The following is a 27,175-nucleotide window of genomic DNA, read 5'->3' as shown; positions in this document are numbered from 1 at the left end:
CAGAGTCGGTCTCAGCCGGACTATGATGATAGGCTGCTCAGGTTTTTAAGCCTACTGTATTTTTCGCAAGCTGAGGTCTTATGTTTGCAAAGGGTCAGAAGATGCAGTTGCATAGATCGCATTCAGGAGGAGGCCCTTTATATGCATTTATTCTTAAGGAACAATTTTGCAGTAGCTCAAAAGAAACAATAGCCTGGTTATGTGTGTGTTTGTTGTTTGTGGTTTGTTTTTTGTTTGTTTTTTTTTCCTTCCATGTGTTATTGTAAATATAAGAGTCTCTGAATTGCCTTTCATTTTGGCATCTAAAGCTGGCACAGACATTTTTTCTGAGGACATGGATTTTATGTCTGTTAAGTTTTCTTCTTTTGTTCATTGATAAACAGTCTACTTGTTGCACAATCACTGAATATGACTATTTCAAAGGTGGGAAAATCCAACTCTAAAAAGTGGGTTATGCAACAGCTGAGATTGTTTGAAAAAACCCCGAAATTGAACTCTTCATAGTTCATAGTAGCATTTGTTGGTGCATAGTAGCATAGTAAGCATTACTTATGTGGCTGCATTTTTTGCCACAAGACTGTTGCTACAATCAGCCAAAAGATTTTGAAACAACCTTGTCTAAAAAAAAAAGGCAAGTCTCTGGATGACTTCTGCCTCCTCTGCTGTGGAAGTGCTGGGGTAGTGAGGAAACAGCTGATTTCAAGAAGAGGAGTTGGTTTCCAGGCTCTGGTGGTATTTTCAGTTCTCTTTTATGCCAATAGTGTTGCAAAAATTAAATTTGTGTCTGGAACATGAAGACTCATGAGAAGCATCCTGAAAACTATGAGAGAATCAGAAAATTTGCTTTTAACCAGAATGTGAGCAACATTTAGATAATTCAACAACATACAGGAAATAAAGCATGCCAAACAAGGGAGAGGAAATTAAACTGCACATAGTTGCTGAGATAGTTGGTCTTCTTCGCACAACTTTTTGTGTACATTGGGTAGGCAAGGGAAAGTTAAGCTTCTCTGGCAATTGTCTAAACTTTGAATTCATAACTTAATACTCTTTCATGAATTGTCTTTGAAAGTGAAATACATACGAGATGAATACTACAGCCCAGTGGTACCCAAAATCCAAAGAGAGAATCATAAAAGAGAAAACTAAGAAGTCACCAAAAACATCCCATGTCAACATGCTTAATAATTCTGTTTAAAAAACCCCAACAAACTTGTATATTAGAGGTCGTGTATTAAATGCAGATTTTAAAATACGTATGCATGAGAACATTCAGAATAACTGAAAATATTAAATATTTGTAGAAAAGTCATGCACCCTGCCAAATTTGAAGGGACTACTCCTGAGTATTTGCTTTAGTGGGTTCCTCAACCATATAGTTTTTTTAATGTAATAACGTAGTAAAGCTGAGTCATTTTAATTTAATTCTATCAGCTCAGCCGTCTCGAAATAAGCCACTGAATGAAAAATTTCCACTCAATTACCATTTCTCAGCTGAAAACAGAATCTGTCCACACAGAGGATCAACATACCAGAAGTGTAGCTGGGATTTACACTATTATGTTTCTGCTGGTGGTGTGTGATCGGATCAGATTCAGCTGTTGGGATACAACCCCATTCAGCCACCATCTCCAAAAGGACTTTCTTCCAGAAGCTGAGGAACAGTGCTTTAAATGGTGGCACCTTTGCTTTCTGTGGAGCTGAGTACAGTGCTGCACCTCTGGAACAAAAGAGGTGGAGGACTACGATCCAAAATGTCAATTTTTAGCACCAAATATGGAAGTCAATTTTTGGCTCAAACCTAATTATTCATTATTTCCAATCTACAAGCTGATCAGAAATTGAATTGAGAAGCCTCTCATAGGCAATTATAAACTATCTTCTAAATTATCTTCTTGCAAAGAAGAGGAATAAATCCCCTTCAGTGAAAGCAAGATAAAAACAAAGTTAATTTTGTGCCAGCTGGGTCCGCAATAGTTTACTCTTCTGCTTGTCAGCTGAACTGCTCAGTTATTTGCAATGTGTTAGTACTTCAGTCTCTCAGGATATGGATGTGCAATGTGCTGGTATCCCAGCATCGTGTCTGATATAAAACCAGCTCTGGATAAAACTGGCACTAAAGGTAGGAGTGACAGCAATGTTTATCATGCCATGCTCCGTGTCTGCAGTCTCCTCAACATTGTTAGCTGTTGAGCTCTTGGCTTGTTTGACTGCTTTTTAAACATGCTCAGCTTGTGAACTCTTCTGGATATCAAACTGCAGCCGCTGATCTGCCGCTTGGAGATGGAAACATTTGGTGGGATTTTACAAAGGCCTGACATAAGTAAAGTACCATGGAAATCAGGTGCAAACTGTTGACTTTGCCAAGAAAACAGCTTTAAAAACTAGTGTCAGGTTGGGAGACAGGGATGTAATCTGGGGACAATATTTGTCCATTTCTCTGTTTGTCATTTCTGATCTGTATTAATATTCATCCTAACCCATCCCCAGTGGGAAATTATTATGCGTTTGCTCTAAATCGGTCAAAACTCCTGAACCAGCCATATGGTGTGAATCCCTGTTTGTCTGGTAGTGCAGAGTCTCTCTTTCACAGCCCTGATGCACATACAAAACTGTCTGCTTTCACTGCTTTCTAGTAGTGTTGTAAATAGAACTAAACTTGTGAAAGAAACAAGGTGTTAATTGATGGTGTACATATTTGCCCTCATAAACGTCTGCTCCTAAACTACTTTTCCTAGTTTCTAAGGAAACCCTTATTCCTTTAAAATGGCCAAGGTTCTTGCTCACAATACAGTTTAAATTCTTAATCATCCACAGCACTTTTCACTGCAAGGGGAAAGGTGTAGTTACGGCCCATCTGTATATTCAACAGTTACTTTGAACTGGGAGGAAGATTTTTGTCAGCAGTGACTGTAGGAAACCATCAATTCACACATTGTGGGAAATGTGATACTGTATTTTCAACTCCAGCTCCTGATTTTCTTAATTAAGATTGTGCTAGACATGCCAGAAGAAGGGGTCTGTGTGTCTGATCATGTGCAGGCGGTTGAAAACGTTTGCTTGTGGTTGCTTCACTCATCATATTGGTTAATTTTATAAAGCTATATTGATATGGACCACCATTGCAGCAGAAAGGCCACCACCGATAACCCCAGTGCCTTCTCTTTAGTTGGGGCTCGTGTTACTTTGCTTCCCTACCTCATCCCATAAGACAGGTTGAAGCGGCATTAGCAAACCCAAGGGGCCAAATCATAGATTCATAGGATAGTTTGGGTTGGAAGGGACCTTCAAAGGTCATTTAGTCCAACACCCCTGCAATGAGCAGGGACATTTTCAGTGAGAACAGGTTGCTCAGAGCCCCGTCTAGACTGGACTTCAGTGTTTTCATGGATGGGGCATCTATCACCTCTCTGGGCAACTTGTGCCAGTGTTTCACCAACCTCATTGTAAAAAATGTCTTCCTCACATCTAGCCTGGATCTCCCCTCTTCTAGTTTAAAACCATTACCCCTTGTCCTGTCACAACATGTCCTTCTAAAAAGTCAGTTCCCATCTTTCTTATAGGCTACTTTTAAGTACTGAAAGGCTGCAATAAGGTCTCCCTGGAGCCTTCTCCAGGCTGAAAAAGCTGGGGACCAGCTGCGTATTGATGCATCCCTGGGCAGTGGATCCTCCTGCATTTTTTACCAACCTAAATCACACTGATTTAAATTAACTCCCTAGACTAATGTCCTTTGCCTATAAGAACAGTTGCTGTGTTGGTCAAAACAAGATTAAGGTTTAAAAATAAGAGTGTGTGCCTATAATGCTATATTTGATTTGCATTTAAAAGGTACATGGGAACCTCTTTAACTCAGAGAATCCAACCCCTGTTGCAAAAGCCTGATCAAAAAGAAACAGTCGTGATCTGAACAAACCTGGTAGGATGGGTAGCTGACGAGTATGAGTTGTGTGCCTGCTGATTTACACTCTGCAGTGCAGCAACCTGCCCCCCTTGGAACACTGCATGTCCTCCCATCTGCTTAGAATGGAGCTGATCCCTTCCCTTAATAGGGCCAAAGGGAGGAATGCGTGGGAAAGCCACTGAGGGCTTTTGCTGCCCAAAAGTGACCATTCTTGTATCGATCCTTCTCCTCACAAAACTGCATGACATAGTCTAATAATAATCTCTTTTGTTATTTCAAGCAAAGCTTCAGATAAAGAATATGAAGAACTCCGATTTTGTATTTCTAAATCGTTACTGAAAAAGGAAACCTGTGAAGCCAAACCCTTGGCTCTGCTGATGTCCTTAAGTTTCCCAGGGCTGTACAAGGGTGAGAAATACCTGCTGGCTCTCAGAGTCCTCACAATTTCAAGGCAAAAAATGAGATACCCAATTGGCATTGCTTGATTTTTCCCATGCACTGCTACTCCTTCCTAATTATTTTTTAGTTTAAAAAGGAAATAGGTAGCATGTTATTTTTGCTGGGATTATGTTTTTTTTTCCTCAGAGAAAAAGGGGAATTGTCCAGACTGTATCATAATGTCTGAGTCACTGCCAAGAAGGTTACAAAATCATGTGGATAAACCTGCCCGATTGCAGGTGGACAACTTGTTGTTGTTGTTATCAAATAACTCTCCATCAGTCCTGTCTTTCAGCCTCCCCACTCAACAACCGCCTTGGTAGAAATTACTGAACACATTTTCACTGCCATAAAAATTGGCCAGAGCTATATTTCTGGATTCCAAGAAAGCTTTTGACAGCCAACCATGATACTTTATGTAATAAGTTGTCAGCATACTGTGTATCACCTAACGCTGTCACTTGGCTTAGGTCAAAGCTGTCAAATTGCCAACAAAATATTGTTACTAGAAGCAGTAAATCTTCTTTTCAGCTTAGTCCTGTTGGGGTCCGTCAGACATAGTCCTTGGTCTGTTATTGTTTATGTTATGTATAAATGACCTACCACATGAATATGCATGAAAAACAAAGCTTACATATATGTAGACAACAGTGCCAACAGAGGCTGCAGTCAGATTTCAAAAAGATCTGTGAACCAGCAGGGGACAACTGCTTACGGTCTGTTTATGGTTCTAAAAACACACATGTAAAATATTTCAGATCAGGGTCCAGACTTTGAGCTTCTTCCTTGTACTTGGAGGTTACATTTACGTTGTATATTAAATTAACAACTGAGTTATAGATTTGACCATTTGACTACAAAAGCCCCAATTGAATTGTGAAAAATTCATGAGGCCCCAGGGTGGGAGGCCAAGAGACAAGAGGCAAGAGAGACACCTGAGAGGGGGATTTGGGATGCGGCTCTGAGCTGCCCCCTTGCAGCTGATCTCTGAGGACTTCTCATCCTTTTTCCCTTCCTTTTGGGCTGTGGTTTGACTTTTGTTCAGCTGACCCTAGAGGCTGGGAAAGGTGGGAAGGAGGAGAGAGAGCCTGTCATCAGGACAAGATCTCAGTTGAGGGAGTGAGACCACAAAGCCTGAACTGTGGGTGCAATTCTCACAGTGCAAGGCTGGCTTTAGTAAGCAAAAACAATTTCATCTCTATTACATAAAACAAAGACTTAAAGGGACCAAAGCAGTGCATTGTCTTCTCTTTTCTCAAATACCTCTAATCAGCCTTTTAAAAAGACTGCCTTCCTAAAGCACTCCACACAAACAAGTAGTCTCAGAAGCATGGAGGTGTTTTAAAGATGTGCACACATCCATCATAGGCAATACACCCCACAAAGAGTGCTAAACAGAGTTGCACTGTCTTGCCATCAGTTTGACAGTGAGTACAGGGAGGTGAGTACCAGTGGCGTGATTTCTTCTCGAGCCCTGAAACTCTGGCTATCTGCCTCTGATTTCATGTGTGTTCAGACTGAAACTTTACATTGATAAGACTCCTTCACCATTACTGGGAGAAATTCTCCTTTCAACTGGAATGGACAAGGCCTGAACCAGGTTCATGGAGAAGTACAGTGGTGAGAGATTCTTACATAACTATGTAACATATAGGAAGAGAAGGGAGTAAGCTGGCCAGAAATTCAGGTCAGGAGTTTCAAAAGTAACCAATGAGCTGAGGTTCCTCTGTTGCTAGATGCCTGGCCTAGGGTCTATAAAAGGTCTTAGTTTCCGTAATGCTGAGCATTAACAGTGTCTGAAAATTAAGTTCATTTAGGACATCAAAATTCAATACTCAAAGGTTTATCTAGCTTAAAAAACAATAAAGTCAAACACCTTTGCAAATGGGATGAGAGATCCCATTGCATCACTTCATACCAGTTCATGTGCCTTTGCAGAGGTATTCCCCATCTAAGATGCCTACACTCCAAGTCTCAGCATCTGTACTTCTACTGCAAAATTAAACAGGTCCTGATCTCTGCAGTTTAATAGCTGCATGGCACTAAACTCTGTCTCTTCCTTGGGCACTGGGGGATGCTCCTACAGACCTAGATATAAATGTAGCATTCTGGCTCTGTTCTTGCTGTATTTGGTGCTGAACCATGAGGGTCTGCAGACGATGACGGTGATGTTTTCCTAGCAGGAACTCGAGCCATGAGGACACGCAAGGTGTTGGTGAGAGCATCCTGGATGCCCACAGGACAGAGGGAGCCGATCCTGCTGGATCCTGCCTGGCAGCAGCAGCTGAGCCTGGACCACGCACTCCCAAGGGAGAGAAACTGACACTTAGCAAGACCACGCTGAGGTGTGAGCTAACAGCTAATAGCTAAGTAGCCTGGATGGCCAGCAGTCAGGCTTGCTCCCTAGCCCTGCTTTATTTAGTAGCATAGACGCAGCCTTTGACAACTTGATTTTTGCTTTGAGAGCCGCGCAAGGCTTGTGGAGACGTCCGCGGGGTGTGACGTGTGCCTCTGACTCCCGGATTGCTCTGCCAGTGCAACCCAGGTGTGACATGGCCTGCGGTCCCTTCCGCTGCTGCCCACAGCTTTCCAGGAGCCCAGCCTGACACTTGCCTGAATCTGTGCCTAATCCTGGGGTTGTTTGAAAGATGAAGAATACGATGAAATCATCTTATATGGCAGCTTTATATATGACTGGGAGGAAAAAAAAACAAACTTGAGTCTCTTTTTTTCCCTTTAATATAAAGCAACTGTTAGAACCGTTTACCGATCTATACATTTAGGTTTTTATTGCTTTGGTCAATTATTTGATTTAAATGGCAGCAAAGGTTCTACCAGCACTGCACTATTGATTATGTGGTCAATAACTGGATACAGTTATTATGCCAAAATACATTCTTATATTAATGCTGATGTAAAGGCATTTCAAAATATAAAGCGGCAGTGGATATGTTGTGACTCAAGCAGAGAATCAAAGTCACAGCATGGGATGACAATAAAGAAAAGAACACAGTAATGAGGAGAAAAGTCTAGGAGAGAAAAAAAGGCAGCACTTGACAGACTCTTTGCAAGTTAGAAAACAAGCAGTTCTGAGAGCTGCATCATTAACGAAGCCTAGTTTACTATGAAACTGTGCCCTATATTCCTTTTCCCCTCCTCCTCCCCAACAACCATCCCAAATCCTCAATGTGTTCCGTATGTCCTCAATACCCTCTCACTGCATCATCCCCTTGCCACTTTGTCCTCCACCTCTCCCAAGACCGTCATGTCTCCACCACCCCCGGTGCCGCCCAAGCAGCAGCGTGTTCCCTGGCTGGTCCCCGTGGGATGAGGATGCCGACGGGCTGGCCAGGGAGCACCTACAGCTTGGCCAGCTGACAACCAAACCCTGCAGATAACTGCTGGGCTCAGGCTCCTGCCACTGAGCTCCTCCCCAAGGAAATCTCAAGCACAGCATTTCCTTGGATCCCTCTTCCCTTTGCAGATGCTGCTTTTCACAGTTTCTAATAATCTGAGAGCTGTAGTTGGTAAAACTTGTTTATATCAATCATCAACGGATTAAAGAAATTATGAGGGATGGGTTGGGAAGGGATGAAAAATGGGTGGAATCTCAGGAAGTACAGGTGTTTGTTTGTTTGTTTTCCTCACAAAACTGGTCCAAAATTCCTATCCTGTAACTATTTTTCCAAAGGAAAGCTATAAAAATACAGCTCTGACCAAAGGTTTCTGCTACAGCCTTTTTCAAATGCTCATTTTCCCTTTAAGTAAATATTCAGGTTAGCTATGTTCTAGCATAATATAAGGACCAGCAACTAAAATTCAACCTCAATTTCCCTTGGCCATTGAAATGCAATGGAAAAAGTAGTGCTGCCCTCTGTAAAATTTGCAGCTGTGTGTACAGCTCAGCCCATGCCTTGGCTCATAGCAGTATTCCTTATTTTAAGTGAGGCTTGCAAAGTCAGAAGGGTCCCATTCTTTCGTCCCATGACCCCTGGGAATAACTGGGGCAGATATGGTGCAATAAATAATCAGCAGGTTTCAGCATCCACGGCAACCTGGGATTCTGCACAGGACTGCTTGATGGTGTAATTAAAAGCCAGGTTTAGACAACAAAATTAGAGTTCAGCTACCACTTCTAGTCTTTTTCCCTGCATTTGAACCTCTAATTTTGCTACAATACTAATCTTCTAAGAGAATTCCTATGGATTTTTCTTTTTGTGTTTCTTGAAACTGACAGGAATAGACCTATTCTGCAAGGTACTTAGATCTTTTAGCACCAGGGCACCTGGGGCTGTTCAGGAGGTACAACCTGAGATTCAACTTTCTGCTTCATTTAATGTAAAATTTCTTGAGTTACATGGGTAAATTTCCTGAGTTAGAGGGATAAAACTTGGACACTGACAGTGACAAGCATCTCTCCAGCAGCTTAGTGAAAAGCTTTCCATGCAACTCCAATAACCATTGAGCAAAGCAGGGTGTGATTTACATACTCCTACACTAGGCATTCCCACAGAACCACTAGGCTGTGATCACAGCACATCATTAAATGCAGAGAGCATGCAAAAAAAAAGGCCATTTAGAAAAAGACCCTTACGATTTTTTCAAAACACAGCTAATTTCCACCAGCTGACAGGAAGCACATTTTGCTCTCCTACATATCTTCTTTCTCAAAAATGTCCAGTTTCTCTTTGTTTTGACAAGTTTGGTGTCATTTTAAAAAGTGTTGGCTTTTAAAAATGTTTTTAAAATGCCTAATCCAACTGATTTTCTAAATAAATGGATAAATACATAATTTCAGAATTGAGAAAACACTGACAGTCACAAAGGAGGAGATAAAGAGCAACAAAATTAGAAGCAGGTGAAAAGGTGAAAACAAGTATATAGTCCTAACTACAAGCATTATAGTTTTGTTTATGAACACGTTCAACACACAGGCATATCAGACTTCTGAAGTAATGATGGCCATATGGTGGAGAGTGGAACTGTGAGGAAAGTCCTGGAGCAATGACAACATGATTAAATCACATGTGTGTATTTGACCACCCCATTGATTGCCTGACCATGCATCCATCTCCACTGAAGCTCTTGAGATATTCGAAACCTCTAACTGGATTAACGCTTTTCTTCTAAACTAACCTACTAGAGTATTTCTTTTGTATTCCCTGCACAAGGAGCAGGACAGATGCTTTATATCATTGGGAAGGAAACCTCTCCTTCCCAAAGATGTAGAGGAGTCACAGAGGAGGCCAAGGCTCCCTCTGAGCCTGGGAGGAATGTAAAACAATGGACTTTCAACACAGGACAATTTTATGTGCTGAAAATCTATTGTAGGCTGTCCTAAGTAGCTTTTATGGCTTCCTCTGAGTTGTGCATCCGTATTATTTGCTTCCTGGCTAAAATATCTTTCAAGGTCAGGATTCACATTGAAGTTTAATCGTTACTTCAACATCAGAAATATTTATTCAACTTGTATCTCCCAATGTCATAGAAGTACAAATACTGCTGATACTGCTGAAGCAATATTTTAAGGCAGAAAACTGAGTTAAAAAATTTGAGGCCATCAGGTCAAATATTCTACCACTTAAGAAAACAAAAAAAAAAAAAAAAAAAAAAAGAAGTTGAGCACCTATTTCTCAAAAGACATACAGAAGACCACCAGATCTCATACAGGAACTTGCTTTTTAGAAGATGTTTGTTTTAAAAATGCAATGGAAGAATCCTAATCAAAGAAAGCTCAATGTATTCCCTTTCCCCCCTTTTTAAAGAAAATAAAAAATGGAAATGCGAATTGAAGAGTGTGTCTGTGAGACACTGGAAGATGCTACCCAAGGGTGTTTGCTGTAGAGAGGAGGACAGCTGTATTAAAATGAATAATTTTGTGGGGAAAGGATAGAGAGTTGTTGCTGTAAGAAAAAAATCTTTTTGATTGACATGAGAAATTGCTGCCACATGAAACAGTTCATCTTCTTTGAAGGGCTCTTTTGTCAGTGAGGTCAGGTCAAAAAGGTTTGAAAGGTCCTCATCAAAGGAAGTTGCCTTTCTAGGCCCAGTGCATTCCCTTGCTGGAGCAGTCTTGGCTTCAGAAACTGTATGGAGATGTGGGAAGCCGGGGGATGGCAGCTGCATAGCTAAGTAACCACGTCTGGCTGAGCCATGAATCAACACTGTCACCTGCTGTGGGCAAGATAATCTCCTCATCACCCAGGCCCATGGAAAACTGCTGCACAAGGGTGAGTGGTCAGCAGCAGCTCTCTGACTGCAGCACGGTGCTGCCCACTTTGTGCATGTAAGTATGAAGCGGGATGGAAACCCTTTGCTCACCCCAGAGTCAGAATTTGGGTTTACAGCTAAAACAGCAATTTAAGCCATACAGCATATCCCCCAAAACAGAAATCCCTCTTCTCTCCCTTTCCTTTCTCAGTGATATTCCTCGTCCCTCGTGTACCCCCACTCATCTGGGAGTGGGAGAGTCCAGGTTTTCCTCTTGGTAAAGCAGCGTTGTCCCCATGGAGGGCATGGCACAGCACCTCTTTGCAATGCGAAGGAGCAACAGGTTAAAATCTAGGCTCAGCCATCTGCTCCAACATGTCTGTGCCACCCTCTGCCGCAGTGTCATTAGCCTGTTTTGTAGGTGTCTCCAGCACCCCACTTGATGATGGAGATACGGAACCAACCAAACCAAGGACCTGGGCATGGTATCATGGTATCACACCCATCCGGTCAGCCAGGCACCATGGGGTGGGCTCAGCCAAGTCAGTGCTGTCACAGCCTCCACTGATGCAGCTGAGGCCACCACAGAGGAACTCCAGCTCCAGAGCTGCTGGTGTGCTCCGGCACAAACACAGCTCCAGTTTAACATGTGCTGCACAGTACAGGTGGCTGTACTTGTCTTCCTGCTAGCCAGCAGCACTGTCTGTTTTCCCTGTTTTCTTCTGAAATCTTGTTCCAAGCATCTATTCTTGCTTAGTTTTCAAGAGACTACAGACCGGGATGGCAGTCATAATCCGATGAGACCTGAACTCTTTCCCTTCTGCCTTGCAACTCATAAAAATTCCAGAATACGCATTCTCCAGAAACCCACAACACCTAAGAAGGCTTCTGGTTTTATAATTTGATGGGAACATAGCTGTTATTCTGTTGATCACCTCCATCACGATCTGGTGACGCCCATCTTGCCATTTCATTCCTAAAAAAACAGATCTGTTGTGCAAGTCCCTTGACTTTATCTCTTTTTATGGAAAAAAAAAAAGCGTTCAAAAGATATTGGATTATTTTCTCTGTTTTCTCAAAAACTTCTGCTGCTGTGTCGCCCCATACAATGATGGCATCAGTGTATTGCAGGTGTTCTGGATCTCCATCTTTTTCCAGTGCAATCTGAATCAGTCCATGGCAAGTCTCACTTGGTGCAATATTGTCATCATTGCACTGTTGTGGCAGCAATTGACACCTGCTGTTCTTCAGCTCTCGGCAGCCTCAAAACAGAGGGGTCTCGTGAGAGGCCAGGCAAGGTACACAGCTGTTTAATGTCCTCAGTCTCTACAGCTGCTATGCCAAAGACCAAATGATACCCCTTTGGGTCCTTAAAATACCCTCGTCTGAGGTAATATGTGCCAAGGATGCACAGAGCATCTGAGCCAGTCACAATAGGGTGCTTTTCCTGGTCATTCCCGGTTATTCTCAGTTCAGACTCCAATATAAATAAATCTTGAGTTTCACCCTGTTACTCCAGAAATACTAATAGACTCTGTCCTTTTATAATTCCGTAGCATTAGGGTGCACTGTGTGCTGGTGTTTACCAGAGCTCTTGTGGTTCTGACCAGGGTCCCTCTAATTCTTGGCACAGCACCCATTCTGATGCTATGAACCTGTAATGGGTTCATTCATTTCATGCATGTTCTAAACCCATCCTGTTTACTCATGTCCTGTAGGGAGGGATTAGAACTCCATCTACCTTGTCTGAGGAGCTGCGCACTGGAAACCGAAGCAGCAGTTCTCCTGGGAGAACTCCCATGTGTGTTTGATTTTTCCTTGCAACTCACACATTTGTGCCTGTAGAGCAGCAGTAGGTTTTCCATCCCACCTCTTTATGTCTTCTCCATGGTCACACAGGAAAAACCATGGGGTGCCTTGTGATGCATCCCATCTCCCTTGAACAGGTCATGCAGGAGGGTGTCTTCTGTTAATAGCTGTGACGTGGGCCCATGAAGGTGGAGAGCGGGATCTATTCTCCATCTGGAACAGTTTGTCAAACAGCTTTTCAAATAAACTGTTGGAAATCTGAGAGCCTCTCTTCGTTCTCTGAAAGAGGGATGACCTTCTGATATAGTCGTGCAACTCCAAGCTCCGCTTACTTGGGCAGGAATTTCAGATGCTCAGTGCCTCAAAGCCTTGCTCAGCTGACTGCAGGCAGGTTTCACCACTGCTCACTCAACTGCATCTCCAGTTACGTGAAAAATCACCTTTGCTGATTAGTGCAGGGCTTTCCTTCCTGATTGCATTGCCCTGTTTACTGTCATTGAATTTTTGAATCAGGAGGACGTTTTGTTTGTTTCTCAGATTTTAATTGCTGTATGACTTTCCTCTTCTTCACTAACCTGCTTTTGTGTTTTAGCAAACAGTTCCAGAGGTAATTGCCAGATTTATATATTCATGGAAACCCACCAGATATGTAAGATGATAGCACAATTTTATATTTATGAAGTGCCACTTTTTTATAAAGGTAGAATTTCAGTTAATTATCACTGGCCTGTGTATTAACACTTGGAAATGGGAAAATAATGAATGGGCACATCGTTTACTCATTAAAATGCTGATGATGAGTTGCCCCATTCATAAATTAGCCTTGCATTTCACTTCAGCAAACCACTGCCTGTGCTGGTGGGTTTTGAAGGTCAATTGTACTTTAACCCACGGCTTCCTGCGAACAGTGAATGTGTCGTCTTGGACGGTGATCACAGTGACTCTTGTCAAACAAATAGAATCATTCTGTGAGGAGTTTGGCTGGCAGGCTGTGTAGGCAAAGGCAGAGATCTGCAGCAAGTGCTGTTGTTCGGGAGATAATTCTCTTTCGCTTGGAAGCAGTGCATCCGTCTCTGTCACACAGTGTGGATTTATGTACCAGGTTCCTGTGGACATCCCTATACGTCTTCTGAAATCAATGCCCTTCTGTCCCACAGTCAAAACCCTAGCTCTTCTTGGGGAAAGTGCTGCCTTGCTGCTGTCCCTCCGGTGAGAAATCACACACCTCTGACTGGCAGAACCACCTGGGCAGGGCATTTTAGTATAGATGCAGGCAATGGAGAGACATTCAGAGCAAGTATCTGAACATTTGAGCCACCTATTGCCCTTTTTCCATGGGCAACCCATCTCCCATCCCTGGGAGGACTGTGCCAGGGCACACAAAACCCTGTGGGAGGAGAGGGGCAGCAGGGAAAGAGCTGGGATGGAGAGGCTGGGCAGAGGACACCTCATTACAGCTCTTTGCTATGCAATGCAATGTTGAGAAGATGCTCCACTGGAATGAAATCTAATAGACAGGCCGATTCCTGAATTGCTACAGTCATTAAAATTACCAAGGACTTAATCCCAGTATAATGTCACCCTGAGGTCAGTTTAAAGTTGCATATCTCATTCTGCCCATCCCCAGCCTTCCTTCAGAGCTGGCTGGACACTACCTGGTACCATTGAGGAACCACTGATAACGCGTTGCCTGGGGGCAGCTGGAAGCTCTGCAAAGTTTGCTGGATACCTTGGTGCAGAGGTGCCATTAGAATGTCACTTGTTATGAGTGCGATGATTCTGCCAGATGTGCTAAACATGACAAAAATGAGAAAGCTCGTGCAGAAATATTCTATAGTGGTTAAATGGAGAAAATGTCATTGAAGCCATCTTGAGCAGATGCCCATTTCCAATGGGTTTGGAGTAATCCACAATGTATCTGGAGCATGAGAAAGGCTGAAGGTGTGAAATGACACAATCAATAGCTAACAGTGGCCATTTCCAGAACAAAATACACACCAATATCAGGAGCTAAGCAAACACTCGTGGCTGTAGGCTCTGCTACCGGCCACAAGCAGCTGTAGGCTCTCCTGAGAAAAAGCCCTGTATTGCTATGAGAAAGAAAACTAATGCAGTTTAGCCCTGAAGCCCCAGGTCTGGAGATGAACCACCTTCTCCCGTGCCTGGGACAAACTCTTCCGGTACCCCACGCATACATCCTGTTCCCCTGAGTGTGATCAAAGGAAATGTTAACTATGTACTCCTGTGAGTATCTCAGCCACCAAACGATTTCCAGAGAATGCTAATCCTTCCTAATAGCATAATCACTGCTTGCTCGGTTAAGGAAGAGTATGGAATTTGTTTTAGGAAAAGCTGAAGAATGATCCTAAAGGGCTGCAGAAGGACAGATGTGGTTATCTAAATGTAAACCAGCTATTAGCAAGCTGGATTTTCTGAAAAACAGACTTGCAGTGACCTTGGATGGGACCAATATCTTTCAAGTGTTTGTGCTGCACAGAGTTGTTCAGAAGTTAGTCCAGGATGCTAACATTGGTTGTTAAGACTATGTATCGGTTCATTTTTCCAATGTCATGTCTGAAAACAAGAATGCAAGAATTCAGAGGGGTTTTTTTTAGCTGTCTTTAAAAATGCATAAAGTTTTGCTTCAAGTGTCACTGTTGGAGTTTTACTATTATGCTAACAATCCAGGCTACCCGCTGAATGCAACGGGCTACAGGCTCCATTTGGGGATTTTGCCTACTGTGAGCATTTTTTTGTCTCTTTTAAAATAAAATACTGTTCTCTCCACCTTGCAGAGTTCCTTTCATATTTTTTAAAAAATAAAAAGAATGTTTAGAGAAATTATCTCTGCTTTCATACGTGTTGATTATAAAGTCAAATAAAGTATTTCTGTATGTTTTTTTCCTTAACAGATACAACTGAAATGCAAAACCCACCAAACTTTTACCCAGTTTAAGGCATGCTCCATTCTTCTAAGCATTGTGATCCTTCATGAGATCAGCAACTGAATTTTAAGGTACGTGTCAAATAAAATGAGTAGGAAGGACAAATTAAGGTTAGCATTCAACTTCTACTTTTGAAGTACAACTTATTTTCTTGCAAAAGTACAGCATCAGTTCCTGCAAAGCACTTCTTTTGTTATTGATTGGAGAGATATAATATATAAAGCTGCTGCCTGTACCACTCTACAATAATTAAAAGTACTTCATCATGCAGCTTCGAGATTTATTTTAAATGCACAAAATATGTTCCTTATTGTGATTCACAGGAATTTACTGGTCTAATTTCTTTAGAGACCAGCAGGAATATATATTGACTCTGGTTTATTTATAAACCAGCTATTTAAATTACCAAGTTATTTACATTGTTATTGTCTCCATCATTTTGTCACCATTTGCAAAGATTTCACATTGCTCTTAATTTGGCACTCCCTAGGGCTAATAGTACTTATGGTAGAAGGTTATTTAGAAGAGACTCACACAAGCCATTTTGTTATGGGTGATCATCTTCTTGTCCCAGACAGGCTTGTTCTCTTGGTGACCTCCTTTGCAAGGGGACGACATGTAGGACTGAGCCCTGGAGAATGTTGTAGCTACTCATCATCCAATACGAGAAAGAAATAAGACACCTTGCAAGGAACTGCAAATCCAGGGTGTTCAGTTGCCCTAAAGGCCTGGATTAAAGAACCTCTGGGGCAGATAATTACAACATTGCCCAGATGTAAAACAGTCTGTTGGGGAGAACAGGGAGTACCAAGGGAGGAACAGAGTGGCATGGATGTCCTCCAAGATCCTGACTAGATTCTGGGGTTATGTGAAGGAACAGGCTTTGGGTGGACTAGGGTGGCCCTGCTTCATCTTAGTCCACTGGCAATATAGGAAAAACAGCAGGACCACAAGGTTCTGAAACTGCTGTAAGAGTAGCAGAGGAAAACAATTATTAAAGGAATATTTCATTCCTGAGTATGAGGACATTACCTAGTCCTTATTTTACTTTCTAGCCACATTTTTTTATAGTCTTAAGCACACAGTACACTCCTGATTTTCACAGCACTCGCTCTCCCTTTCTTCTTTTCTGCCTTAAACTCTGTGTGTAGAGGATTGAGAATAACAGCTATTATTTACCATGAGGCTTTTATCCCGTGGCCGGGTCTCTCACTGAAGGGTCTCCCTGTATATCTCCAGTCGAGAGACAACTGTCGAGCAGACCATGATGAAGAGCAACCCTGGCGGCTCCCGCGGGGATGCAGGTGGTGGGTACCCCTCCTGTGGGGAGGAGATGCTTTTGGAGGCTGAGGGGGAGAGGGGTGGAGTGCCTTGGTGAACCAGTCAGCCCCAGCATGACGGCAGACCCGCCTGGTGCTGGCAGGACTGGGAGGCATTGGTGACACCGCACCAGAAGCTTTTCAGCGTGGATGAAAGGAATTGCAACTCAAGTGTTTGTGCTGGCCTCTGGTTTTGGTTGGCTTGGGAGTGATTGTTGGCTGGGTGAGCCTGGAGAGGCAACTCGTGTTGTAGCTCAGGTTGACCCCAGCACTGTGGCAACTGGGAGCTGTATACAATTGTAAAAGTAGGTTTTCATTTCCAACAAAGAAAAATGAACAGATATAAACCATGCAAGAAGGGAGAAAACCACCATTTACTAGCACTGAGAATAATGGAAGCATAGAATCACAGAATAGTTTGTGTTGGAAGGGCCCTTTAAAGACCATCTAGTCCAACGGCCTGCAATGAGCAGGGTCATCTTCAACTAGATCAGGTTGCTCAGAGCCCTGTCCAGCCTGGCCTTGAATGTTTCCAGGGATGGGTTATCTACCACCTCTCTGGGCAACCTATTTATCTCCTTGAAGGTGCTTTGAGAAGGTCTCAAATGAAGGTACGAGCACCACAAATGTCATGCAAAGCATGTGCAAGGGCAGTGTGGGAGCCACTGGTGGCTTCAGGACAGGAGCAAGGCTGTGATTGTCCACACCTCACCTTAAAAACAGGGCTCGGTGAGATGCCAAACCATCCCGGCCATCGTAGTGCCTGCCACTCTATCTTTCATTGTGACTGTTGCTGTGATGAAAAAGCCAGCAACAATAACAAATAAAGCCTCCACAAGAGCGTAGTCTCTTCTGCAAAAAGATGTTTGTTCTTTCCAAAGCAGGAAATGACTGAAATGGATGCTGCTTCCATTACCTTACATTTCCAAATAACCCATTCCACATAAAGAATTAATCCCTTCCCTTACATGATGCAGGCAGATTACAAGCACATTTTGGAAAAGGGAGAAATTTATTTTTTTGTAGTGGATTTTGGATCATAGCTTTGGAGTTTTTACATTCAGAATAGTTTTAAGGGAACTGAAAAAGTTTCAGAGGTATGGGTCCGTTCCCAAGCCCAGAGATGCTGATCCAGAAATTTTCCAACACTGTACTTTCTCCCAAGATATCCAAAATGCCATGAATTATGTATGCAACCTTGAAATGTTGTTAAAAATATAATAGAAAGTCACATATTGTGCATATGTAAGTTTTTTCAGTACTCATACTTCATAGTTTTGAGCCAGATTTCTTCTCCTCCATGACATTTGTCCACACCAAGAACTGAGTCCAAAACATTCTTAAAGGCAATTGAAAGTTGTTTGGAATTTTTCTGATTTAAAACATTTACTTACTGTGCAAGCTGCCAAAAATCTGAACAGTTTAAAAACACTGGGCACCTCATTTTCAGCTTTTCTCAGCAGTCATTCCATTTATTTCTTGGGAGCTTTAATATTCTTACAGATTTTATTTAATTTTCACATCATGCATTTCAAAATCATTTTTGTGGAGTACCTTTAATAGATATTGTTTTAATTCCCAGCATACAGATCTTCATAGTTATTTATTGTTAATGTTTCCTCTTGGACTAAATCCAAGAAACTGAAGAACTTGGCTCCAGAACATGGCAGACACAGGGAGGGAATGCTCTGACAAGTGAATTTGGGATTTAATTGGCTTGTACCACTAGATGCTGAGTTTGAAATGTATTGACAGCAAAGGACTGAAAGAGAAGCCTTGAATAGTACAAGCATTATTATGCTGATAAAATTGAGAGCAAAATGAGTTACAACCATTTCTTTTTCTGGTTGTTATCATCCATCCAACCTACCCCCAAACTAGTGGAGAAGCAATTTGGCAGTAAATATTCAGCTGGTGTAAAGCAACTTCTTTTCAAGTCACGGCCGGTATGATGGCATTTTATACCATCTACACATATTCACTGGTACCTTTGCATAGGAAAAACAACTAGTAAAATAGATATTGGGACTGCATCTGGCAACAAAAGAGAGTCTCCAAACCATAGTGGCTGATCTGAAAAAGACGTATGAAGCAGCTTCATTTCAACACACATGGCCGTCAGATACAGGCATTCATTTAGAGGTAGGACAGTGAATAATCTCTCTCCATTCCCTGAACTGTATCATTCTTGGAAAGATAAAGGTAGCAAGGAAAAAAAAAAAAAATGAAAAACCAAAAAGCAACACCTTTGACATTTAGGGGAAATTCCAGAAAATCTGTGCTTAGAGCACCAGTAGGAGCATCAAATATCTTTGCATTCTTCCATTTTCCCTTTTAAAATCTTTTGTTATCAATAATAAACATAATTCAAACATGGATAGATCACATTTTAGGATAAGAAGAGCTAACTATAGTGAAGGAGGAGACATGAAAAAACCTATGGTGTTTTTTCAAATAATGAAAAAAGAGACCTTGTATCACACTAAAAAAGCCCTCATTCACACAGGTATTGAAATCCTAACCTTTTCTGCTCTGAACCGTATTACTCAGATGGGAGAATGGAAGGAGAGGAAGAGGGGCCGAAGATGAGGGGAGCAGATTGCCTTATGTAATCAATTTATGCATTGTAGAAGAAATTAAAATACATACTTTTATGACACTAAGTGCTAATTCTTCAGGTCTTAATTGATACAGAGGTGGATTTGCTTGATTAAAGACAGTAAAACCCAAACCACTGGAGACGACTTCTTAAAAGGAGCAGGCATGTTATGGTCTGGAAAGGAACCTGAGAACTGGGAAATTGAATATACTACTATATTTCTTAGAGGACATAAGCTTATTCCTACTTGGAATGTATTTAATTATTATCAAATCCATTTTCTCTGAAACTCTAAGTTTCAGTAACCTTTCACGGTGAAACAATACCTACTTGAAAGAGTCCTAATGCAATGTGTGTTCTGGTGTAACGAAAGGGCATGCAACAGACCTTTTTCAGATTTAGCAAATGACTTATTTGTTCTCCCCCTTCTAAATAAAATTGATGTGCAGCGTTTCTGAGAAAGATATTTCTTGTCAGCTAGGTTAGCATCGGGGTACACAGCAGATTTTCTTTGTGAAAGATGAGGTAGCTTTAAAAGCAGCTTTTATTTCTGCTATAGAGAGTATTTACCAGTGTACTGTGAAAGGACATGTTAATTCACTTACAAATGTTGCTTGAAGCATTCAGACTACCTGCTAGAGCTGTTTATTATTGTTTCATTCTTTTCTTAGCCTTTGTCTCCATGTTCACATAAGCCACATAGTATGCAGCTGTTTGGAAGCAGCCTGGCTATACATGCAATTCAGTGGTGATTACACAATAAAACAGGTTAGAGCTTAGTAGATTTGGAGACTTTTCGTTTTGTGGCTAGTGAGGCAAATGAGGTGGGTACTGGCTTGTGGTGCTGCTTTGTCATGCTGCTGTTGGCCATTGCAGCAGATGAATTGGTCCTTAAGCAAAGACACTCGATAAATCTTAGTGCTGGTCTGGGTGTCAGTGGGGAATGCAGAACTCCTGTTATGCTTAGACTTTAGGATTATATTAGAGAGGAACACAATAAATTTTTTCATCTGTCTGAAATTTCATATCCATAACTCTTTATGTCAGTGCAATAATTGAAAATCTGTTCCTGCAAAACCTTTCCCATTGGCTTTAATATGTGTGCAATTTTTGCAGAAATATGGACCCATAAAATCATGTTCTGTTTCTACTAATTACCTGCAGTGTATCACAAATAAGATCCTGACACTCCTGGGGGACAAAATTTCTTTCACCCAGTGAAGCTGCGGCACCACAAGGATGGCACAAGGCTCCCTCTGCTTCCCCACCAATAAAACCCACTTTGACAGCACTGGGAAGGGGCCGAGTGTGCCATTCGCTGCTCTGTTGGGACAACGAGCAGCAGCTTTGGCCTGGGCCTCAGCCTTCGTAGTGAAAACACTTTCTCCTGAAAGAGGAGTAAAATTATTTCAAGCAGAATCCTAAATTATCTTTAGATTATGAAATCATGTCATGACAGGGACATATTTGAACCAGTTACCTACCTAGAAAAAAAGCTTTCTATATATTTATTTTTCCTTTAACAAATAAGTCACCTACAGCCCAAACATTGGTCCTTGGATTTAAAAATACATCACTGCATATTCATAATCTGCTTTTTGTATATTTATGCCTCTAATATTTGTAAATTCTTATTATGCATCCCTCTCCCACTCTTAATCATCACCTACCAAAGATAACTAGTTATCTTTCCCCTTGTAAATGAATTCACTCCGTGCCCCTAATTATTTTTGTAGGTCTCGTTTCTCCTGTAAGACAGAATCTTATGATTAAGGAAGTGCCTTAAATGAATTCATTCTTTCCTGAATTACGTCTGTAACAAAATGCTTCATAAAGGATCTGAGACTCCCTTTTTACTTCAGGTGCTGCTCTACTGTATATTCAGTTTCAGATTTTATAGACATTTTTATTCTCAGTTTCACAGCTAATTTGCCTTTTGCCATTCCTGATAGTTCTGTTTAGTCACCGCTTCTTCCTACTTTTTCTGCTCTTCAGAATATCTGTATTATAGATCATTTTTCATGTGCAACATCTTTTTCCAAGTTAAACAATTAGGATCACACCTTCATGCAGTTTACAGATTATTGGATTGGGACTCTGTGTATGTGTGTCAGACAGAGAAAACCCTCCATCTACAAGGATGAATTTCTTTGCCCTCTCTGCTGTCTTTTGCTTCTTGATAAGTCAAAACTTAGACAAGAATCGCTCCTGTACCTGGCTCAATTTTGGGCCCCTTTTACAGCTGAAGCTTTGCAAAGGGTTTGCTCATGCTTCTGGGGAGCCAGGACATGTGAGCTCCCTGGAAATATGACATCTCTTTCACTGGATACGTGGCATATTTAACAAACACAACTCAGCAAAAATGTGACATTCCCTTGGCAAAACAGACTTTGTAACTCAGGGCTTTTCAGAAAGCTGGTTGTTGCTTTCTGCCCTTTCTGGTAGTCTGCAGGTGATTGCATTTAATAGAATGCATGAAACAAGTGGTTGTAGAATCCTGTCAGTAATCAAAACACTTTAAGTACTTTATCTCCAAAGCAGTTTTCCTGGGCATACTGAAAACCACTAGAGTATTCTGATTATTTGAAAACCATAAGTAAAAAAGAAAAATCCCATGTTTCTTTGTGGAAATAAGAAAGTAGCATGTTGTGGTTGCCTCTGCTGACCTACAAAGCGAATGCACAAAGGCATGGGGTACTTCCACAAAGAAGTAGGTTTAAAAATGAAAGGGTCTGCTGGGGAACTGACACATCTTTGGGCAGATGTTTACTGTCCTCTGAAGGTTCTCACCATGGTCATTCTTGGGCTGATCAGTCACAACCCTTCACTTAACACGTGTTCTCATGCACAGCCCACACGTGAGAGTTGTGAAGGAAAGCTCAGCTCACCCCTTCTTACACAGACACTTGAAGATTTTGTTGTCCCAGGCAGGCAAAATATTCTCTTTCACAGAACAAAGGCCTCACTTTGCCACTCGTTGCTGTTCTTCCCAGTGTTCTTCCAAGAAGCAACATGACGTGTTTTACAATTACCTTATAGATTCAGTAGCTACAGTCCCATTTCCATGTGTTGCACTAATGTTTGTTGTTAAAATGAAAGGCCCTACAGAGACCACAGAACTGAGGAACGACTGGCGTTCAAAACCAAATGTGTTTAGATAAAGATTGAAAGAAAAGCGATGAAGGAAACACAAATATTAGGATTTATTAGAAATAGAGGGAAGACCCTTGATTTCATTATTTAAATTATTTTAAAGCTATTTGTTCATGGTTTGCACAGATAATTACTGGCAATTGCATGAGAAATCTGTACAAGAATTTTGATGCTCAACTGTTACAGTAATATGAAAGAACATTGATCCAAACCTGCTAACCTGCTTCAATAGATTTGATCCAAACTTAAATCACATTAGCTAGGAAATTTAAATTGTGATGGGGTCAGTCATATTCATCAGTTCTTGCTCTGGCTTTCGAGAGAGACTTAGGGTTTTTTAGCCCACATGAAAGGCAATGACAGTCCTATGGTACCTTCTCCTTTATTTACTTGTTCAAAATCATCTTTATTCCACTGTATTTTTAAGTCCGTAATACTTGTAAGACAATAAGGAAAGGTTATGACTGTCAAAATATTTACCGTTCCAAGCACTTATGTGGCTGATTTCCTTCCTGGATTTTCTGAAAAAGGCAAACAAAATCTCATCAATGTTTTTAAATAAGTAAAAATCAAAACATTTTAAGCCTTTGGAAGGCTTATGGTAACACTGCCTATTCTTTAGTGCCACAGTAACAGCAAAAGATACTGACATCTAAACTGCAAAGGGCGTGCTCCCTAATGCTTAACAAGGAGCATGTTATTTTGTACACTTAAAATACACTATTCAATGCATGTAAGCCTTTTGAATACATGCCGTATTAGTTCTTCCAAAAGCAAAGTGTTATCCTTGTGTATATATGTTTGAAACTAACAAAAAGTTAACTGAAAGCCAAACGTTTTATTTCAAGTTATTCATTGCTGTTGGCCAGAAAGGAAACTAAAAAGAAAACTACTAACACACATGTAATATCTTCAAATAAAAGAATAAATTAATTAATTACAGATTTTTAAAAATTAATATTTTTACAAGTGCTTTCACCCTGTGTGAACAGGGTGCATGCATGGCTATGGGGTGCAAATAGTGTCAACAGGTAAAGGAACAATTACCAGGAAGTCCATAGCAGGGGATATAAACAGAAGAGGTTTTAATTGACCGGAGTTTTAATGGGATGGAGAAAAGAATCAAAAATGGATGCTCAAGGAGGTATTAAACCATATTAGTGACAAACCCTTGATCCCTAGGGTGTGAAAGCACAAGAAGAAGAGAGAGATTAGGCTGAGTGGTAAACAGAAAGAAACAACAAGGGAAACAGGGCAATGATGATTATTGAATTTACTCAAAATACTTGCAAACATGCAGTTGAGACCAATCCTGCATTTGTTACGGTTAGATGAGCTGAGATAGATATTTCATCTTCTATAGCTACCTGCCACACACCAGAACTAAAACAAGCATTTTCCAGAAAGCCTGATATTCCCTACACTCAATTTATGTGGATTAGATGAAATTTCCTCTTTCTTTTCAGCAATTTTGGCAGACCACTGTATATTACCAAGGGTTGCCATCATCTTCCTCTGAACACCACCAAAATGGTTTGTAATTTCATTTCAGTATTACCAAAGAAACCTATAATCTCCAGCTACTTTATTTTAAATAATACAACCCAGCGATCACATCAACAAGCAGAATCCTCGCAAATGAGGAAGTGTTTATCTAGAAGAAAACAGCAATATTTGTTTGCTATCACTTGCCTTCAAAATAAAATCACCTGGGTATCTGAGGAGTGTAAACAATGAGTGTAATCACAATTCTCTTTTTCTACAAAGGAAATGCATTGGATAGATGCAAACCCCCCATATTAACAGTAATGCTTTTTGGTCGAACTGGTGTAACTGGGAGTATGTTCAGCACAGGCAACATGCTATAATCTGTCATTATGCGCTGGGCTGCTGTCAAAATGCCTTCCGATACCTGGACATCTGGATGTATATTTACTAGACTTAATCTTCTTCACTAGCAGAGGTTGGGAATGCAACCAATTTGATCAACATGTCGAAACAAGGCTAGTTTTATATAGTTTATACTAGTTTCAGCAGAAAACCAGACAACCTAGTTATTTTTCATTTTCCCATAAATGTATACTTTTTAACAAAAAGATTTCTGGTTTCCATTGCAAAACAGTACAGTAATTTGAATCAACCTGTTCATTAGCAGGATCTGGTCATTTCCTGAGCGAATTTTCACCGGATCCTAAATAGACAAAAGATAAAATACCAAGCAGAGAACGAATTTATGGAAAGATCAGTATTTTAGCAGTCAATCAGTATTGTGTATACTCAAGTGAATACTTTTTTAAAAACAATAAGTTAAAAAATTATTATAGAATGGTTCCGTCAGATGCAAACATTTTTATATCAGCTGAATAAAAACAACACTTCAGTGGGTTATGGCAGTAAAACAAAAAAATAGGGCTGAACTCTTATCTCATAATACGACATAATGAGTTCTGTGAACTAATGAATCCTAAATCAGTTCAGGACCAGCCTTATTTTCACTGACAGAGAGAATTCCTGCATTCGTGTGTGTGTGTGTTTGTACACATGCCTATCTCATTATAAATTGCGCTCATTATTTTTGCTCGCTACCATAATGATGGAGCCACTTCAACATTTCAATACAGTCGCCAAGAACACTCGTTTACAAAACTGAAGGGAGGTTTTTTATAGGCCCTCCTCTTCTTCTTGCTAGAATTATACCTATACAAATATATATTTAACTGGTCTTTACTGGTCTTTACTTAGCGTTAGTGTCATGTTTCAGTTTCCACAGGTGACCAGCAGGGGCTGGGTATATATTTTTTCCTTTCCTCAATGTACAGTTTGGCTTCTGGGACCTTTTTTTTCCCCACATTCCTCTGAATTGTCTTGGACTAGCTGTAGCTAGAGGTGAAATGTTGTGTTGGATGCATCCATGATCCTCGTGCTTTGGTGCACCGCTGACTTGTCTATGGTATATACTAGTAAGAGTGATCCACCTCTTAGAGTTGCTGAGATGCTTCCATGAAATTCCTCACTATTGTGGGACTTCAGATACCTTTCACCATCACTGCTCTTTTCTTGTGACACTTTGCAGCTTTCTTGAATCTGACATTAAATAGTCTGAAAGGGTTTCATGACTGGCAGCTCTTGGGGCATGCGAATTAGGTGCTCTCTTCACCCATCCTCTTGGACCTAAATCCATCAAGTGGCTGCTTATCACTGGGCACAAACCTTGTTAACCCATGCAGCCTTCGACAGCCTGTGTTATAAGCATCAAGGGGGAGCACAAGACAATTCTTTGCAAATTCAAGATAATATTATTGAAAGAATCCCAAGTCTCGGCATTTGTAAAATCTTGAGGATTTTCTTCATTAGGTGCTTTGGGATCCTTGCAAAACTATGAGGTGTTGTTAGTAAACTTTCCTCACCATTCTTCTCTGGGTATGAGCAAAGATAAACATGGATCAGCTAATGATTTCCAAGGAATGCAGTTGTATTAATAATGAGATATATACACTCGGGCTAGGATCCTTCTCAGTCACTGCGATTGTTCCCCTCTACCCAAGGCATTTTATAAAATATGGTAATTAACACAGCGCCTTCAGACAGTCTAAATTTATTGCGATTTATATGTTCAGGAGTGTTGGTAAAAGGCCAATGCTGGCATTTCTTTAACTAATAATTATTGTGTTTTATTGTTGTGGTTCTCTAACACATTAACGAGCAAGGATCCAGCTTTATTAGAATTCACTTGGCCCCACTGTTCCATGCATATTTATTATGTGAGAGAATAGGATTCTCTTCCTCTAGCCTCCACTAATTTAAAAGAAGATATCCTCAATGAAATGTATTCAAATATTTTGACATTTTGCTTCACCTCACTTACAGAGCAGAAATTGTTTCTGACAGTTATTATACAGTACGGGAATCCTGCTGTTTCACTCTGCTGAAGCGCAGGTTGAAGAGACACAGCGATTGCTTTTTGTTCAAACAGTGATTCTCTGGCCTAGAAATAGCAACACTGTCAGCTGTGATTCACTGGAAGTTTAGATAATATCCACTCTGTACCTCTCCAACAAGAACATGGAATATTTTTTTCTTCTTTTACTTCTTAAGACAGAAGAATATGAATCAAAGTGTGCAAAATTTAGCACCTCCAACTTTGGGATCTGACATAGAGGAAGATTTCGATTTTGAAACTTAAGTGGAAATTGGAAGAAATGAGAATGAGGGGAGTGGGAATTTTTGCTTTTCTTCAGACATTTTCAGTTCTGCCTTTTACTGTGTTTTAAATAGACATATTCACAAGACAAAATAGCAGAGGTAAAAAATAGGAATACCTGGGTATTTCCAAATATTACAAATGACTTAAATAATTGTGTATGGCACCTGCCTGATTTTTATTTTGTATCATGCTTCCAGGCATGCTACATGTGTAGCAACATCTTTTTTAGTACAATAACATCTAATATGTAAAGCACAATGGCAAATTTGTCGACTAATGATCCCCAAAACTGCTTGTAACATGGAAACTTCAGCCTTTTTTCTCCCTTTTAGATTGCGTTTCGGTGCTGTCTCAAATATATATAGATTGAAAAAGAAATTTTATCTGTAGACCTATACAATCAACTCTCAGCAAAGTTAAGAAGGGCTGTGGTAGCATATTTAACACTTTAATTTAGCCCAAAGGCACCTGCTCTTAGATCAGATTTTAAGTTTCACAAGGGCTGTTTATTTGATGGCAAGTAGAAGAGCACCTGGAGAATCTAAAGCAGGAGGAGGAGGAGGGGGAGGAGGAGGGAAGAATACAGGGAAAAAC

The 27,175-nt window shown here is 40.9% G+C and overlaps 1 long non-coding RNA gene across 3 annotated transcripts in view; it reads left to right on the top strand.

Annotated features, from left to right (window-relative positions):
• The window catches only part of LOC139827608 (uncharacterized), a 90,277-nt gene that overhangs the window by 28,636 nt on the left and 34,466 nt on the right, over positions 1 to 27,175 (top strand). The window contains exons 1-3 of one of the 3 annotated variants that reach the window (XR_011738436.1): positions 4,213 to 4,312; positions 6,526 to 6,687; positions 15,274 to 15,377. This is a non-coding gene — a long non-coding RNA (uncharacterized lncRNA). Of the gene's footprint in view, positions 1 to 4,212; positions 4,313 to 6,522; positions 6,688 to 15,273; positions 15,378 to 27,175 lie in introns of those variants that run through there. The other 2 variants (XR_011738434.1, XR_011738435.1) reach the window with 2 other exon arrangements.

The sequence above is a fragment of the Patagioenas fasciata genome, chromosome 3, assembly GCF_037038585.1.
Source record: "Patagioenas fasciata isolate bPatFas1 chromosome 3, bPatFas1.hap1, whole genome shotgun sequence".
NCBI lineage: Eukaryota > Metazoa > Chordata > Aves > Columbiformes > Columbidae > Patagioenas > Patagioenas fasciata.
Note: the sequence above shows the minus strand (reverse complement) of the source record. Positions and strands in the feature narration are given on the sequence as shown.